The sequence below is a fragment of the Nipponia nippon genome, unplaced genomic scaffold (genome assembly GCF_047370975.1).
Source record: "Nipponia nippon isolate SJK-2023a ecotype South Korea unplaced genomic scaffold, ASM4737097v1 scaffold_29, whole genome shotgun sequence".
Taxonomy (NCBI): Eukaryota; Metazoa; Chordata; class Aves; order Pelecaniformes; family Threskiornithidae; genus Nipponia; species Nipponia nippon.
The window spans coordinates 3111641-3115692 of NW_028262346.1; the positions used below are offsets into that span (position 1 = coordinate 3111641).

Consider the following 4052-nt stretch of genomic DNA (forward strand, 5'->3'; position numbering starts at 1 on the left):
AATGTTTATATCCTTGAGGGAGCCCTGTAAAAGTAAACTGTTGCCCCTCCCAGGTAAAAGCAAAACGATCTTGGTCCTGCGGTTGCAGAGGGACCATAAAGAACATATCTTTAACATCAATAGTTGCCATAATAGGATGTGCTTGTTCCTGAATAGTGGCTATGAGTTCGGCAATGTTCGGTACAGCGGCCGTTAACGGGCCCGTGTTTGCATTGAGCCTTCGGTAATCGACTGTTAGTCTCCACTTCCCATTTGGTTTTCAGACTGGCCATACAGGAGAATTAAAGGGAGAGTGAGTAGAAACTACAACCCCCTGTTCCTTTAATTCCTCCAGTACTGGGGAAATCCCCTCCTGTGCCCCAAGGGGCAAGGGATAGGGTTTAACATTTGTTAATCTTGAAGGGGGAAGTAAAGGTGCAGCTTGTAAGAGACCTATATTTATCAGTGGCACACCAAAAGACCAGCTTCCCCCTTTATTGTCTGTCCACACTTTACCCTTCAGGACATCAAGCCCTAAAAGATTAAGCGGGACCAGCCCCACAATCATTTCCACTGGAGTGGCTGTCTCCTCCCCTGGTAGCTGTAAATTGACCGTAGCCAGTGCCTGTGCTTGAACGCATCTGCCACAAACAAACGTCGCTTAGACAATGATATACCTCCGCGCGCTGCATCTTCTGTCTTGGTGGCTGAAATTTGAGCACCGGTATCCACTAAAAATGTAATGGGTACTCGTCTAAATCCTACAAGGCAGGTGATTAATAAATCACCTCGATGACCTATAGTGAGCTGTCTAATATACACCCACCCTTCGCCCCCCTGCTCACTACAAAGGGGCGAAGGAATTAGTTTCCCGTCAACCTTTGGGGGGCAGTTGAGCCAGTCAAATTGATTAGGGGTGGGGGTGCACTGGGAACCGGACTCTCAAACATTTTTACTTTGGTTGCTGGCTTTTCGGGCCACTCTAAAACTAATTTTTCAAGCCTATCAGTAGGTAACCCGTCCATAAGATCTCGAGGAACACCTTTCTGACACCCTACGGTCCACAGGCTATCACGCTTGTTTGAGATGTTTCTTCCGCCAGAAAGTTTAACGAAGGACACTCTTTTTTTTCATTTTCAAGGTGTGAGGGAGGCTTTATTTCAGTATGTCTTAAACCCTTCAGGTCTGATTTTGGGGACGGGGTACTAATTGGGCCATATTTTCACCCGTAATTGATTAACTCCTGAGCAACCTCTCCCCAAGTCCATACTTTAAAATTTTGGTTCCTGCGATCAGAAGTCGCCAGTCCAGCTAGTGCGGTTGAGACCTTTTCGCCCTGGGGCATTGCGTTAATTGTACTTTGTAATTGTATGCCCAGAGGTTTTAAAGATTCAGGGAGGCCCCTTATCAGGGGGGTCATTCGTTCAGGGTCCACCGGCATCATCATCGGGGACTCCTGTTTGAGCTTAAGCTCACGATCATACATCATTTGCAAACATGCCGCTTTCTGTATATTTTCTACCAATTGATCAATTGATCCTGTGATAGCAAGAGGGTCTCCTCGTTCCAAGGGATTGAGGCCTCCAGCCCAGTAAGCTGCCCTTTGGGTTAGGGACCAGGGAGCGCGGTGATCACCGGTAGTTAAAAACACTCCGGGCCCCCAATATCCTTCAGCTTCTTTTTCACTTAGTAATATCTGGTCCCCACCTGACAACGACACCCTCCATACATATTCTGTTTCTGATTCCTTAGGGGTACGGCCAAACTCCCTTTTTAATTTAGCTAATTCTGTAGCGGTATACGGCACTTCTTTTGTAGTAATTTGAGGGGAGTCGTCTTGGTCATTGTCATACGTGAATTCAGTTTTAACCAAAGGTCGGAGAGAGTAAGGAGGCATCTCTAATTTGTCTAATCTTAATTTCATCTCTTCTAACTCCTCGCAAGGATATACAATTTTCTTTTTGGGGGGCGAATGGCTGTCACCACTCTTGCCCGTGAGGAGTTGCTCTTTAAGAGCAGATTGCAGATAGTCTGCCTGGGCTCTCTCCTGCTCTAATTGCTCTTTTAAGTTTTCAACTTGTCCTTGCCAAGATTGGACAAGGGCTTGTAAGCACTGTATGGTCTGAGACTCGGCACTACGCTGCCGGTCTCTTGCTTCCACAGCTACAACTAAACTGGCACCCAAAATGGTGCATATAATTGATTTTCCTTTTCCGGCCCGAAGTTTAGCGTCCTTTTGCAGGGCGCTGATTCGGTCGGTAATACTCTGCAGATTATACCAATTATCTCGTGCCCAATCAATACCTTGTACTGAAGGGCGTGCATTATGTTTTTCCAAAAAGTTATACAGCACCTCCCTGTCTACAGGGATAGTGTTATCATCACCCATTTTCTACAACAGCACACTTCAAGCAGGTTTAGTATTCAACAAGTGAGGGTGGTCATCTCAGGGAGGTAACACGTAAGTGTTAATTTTCACAAAAGTTTCACCCTCTACTTCCCTGAGAGGTACGCAGGTAAGACAAGCAAGTTCAATATTCAAAAAGGTGAGGGTGGTCGTCCCAGGGAGCCAACACGTAAGAGTTAATTTTCACAAAGGTTTCACCCTCTACTTCCCTGAGAGGTACGCACGTAAGTCAAGTAAGTTTAAAGGTAAGACAGACAAGAGGTGCGGCACTTTCACTCCAAGGGATCCTGTCCGTGACGCCAATAAAATGTTAAGTCCCGGTCTGATTGTCAGGCTCGGGGAAGGTTTGTAATGATCCCAAGGGCAAAATTAAGACACAAACGAGGTCATATGCCGCCAATCAGACGTTTTATTGGGTAAATACAAAAGAGTAAAGCGATAACAAAGGCAGGAAATATTAGGAGGAAATTAAGCAAGCATTCAGAGAGATAAGCAAAGGATAGTCACCACCATGGATGCAGCGGCGTCCCGTTGGTCCTGTCTTCAGTTTTTCGGTGGTGGATGGCCACACTCAGGTTTCCTTGTGCCGTCTTTTATCTGGTGTTGGAGAGGGAGTTTGCCCTCTCGTTTCCCTTTGGTAACTCAGGGCAACATCACGTACCCAACACATGCACATCTAATATATTGTTGGTGGGGCAAGCGGCCTGACCGGATACCAGTTGGTGTCCTATTCTTGGTGCTACCTGATAAGCCAAAGAATGGCCTGCTGCTTCAGCAAGTTTGCACAAGTTTCCTTGCCAGATGGTGGTACTTGATAAGCCAAAGAGTGGTCTGCCCTCGGGTCTTGTCAGAGAAAAGAGTGGTCTACTGTCCGGTCTTATCAGATAAACACACACAAGCAAGCTTTGAGACAATTGTTTTTAACACTTCAGTCTCTTACACCACCTCAGGCCATCAAGGAAGAGATGCAACATATAGATGGGCTCATGATCGAGGGGTGGATTTGACCATGGACGCTATTGCACAGGTTATCCATGAATGCGAAACATGCAGTGCAATCAAGCGAGCCAAGTGGTTCAAGCCTCTCTGTTACGGAGGATGGTGTCTGAAATATAAATATGGGGAGGCCTGGCAGATTGATTAGATCACACTCCCACAAACCCGCCAAGGCAAGCGCCATGTGCTTACAATGGTGGAAGCAACCACCGGATGGCTGGAAACATATCCTGTGCCCCATGCCACTGCCCGGAACACTATCCTGGGTCTTGAAAAGCAAGTCCTTTGGCACCCCAGAAAGAATTGAGTCAGACAACGGGACTCATTTCCGAAACAGCCTCATAGACACCTGGGCCAAAGAGCATGGCATTGAGTGGGTATATCACATCCCCTATCATGCACCAGCCTCTGGGAAAATCGAAGGATACAATGGACTGTTAAAGACTACACTGAGAGCAATGGGTGGTGGGACATTCAAACACTGGGATACGCATTTAGCAAAGGTTAATCAACACTAGGGGCCCTGCCCAATCAAGACTTTTACGTACTGTAGAGGGGGATAAAGTCCCTGTAGTGCACCTAAAAAATATGACAGGGAAGACAGTCTGGGTTACTCCTGCCTCAGGCAAAGGTAAACCCATTCGTGGGATTGCCTTTGCTCAAGGACCTG

General features: G+C 46.8%; 1 pseudogene; it reads right to left on the bottom strand.

Moving 5' to 3' along the window:
* Positions 1-842: 842 nt before the first annotated feature.
* On the bottom strand, positions 843-2368 carry LOC148054943 (uncharacterized; annotated as a pseudogene).
* Positions 2369-4052: the final 1684 nt, after the last annotated feature.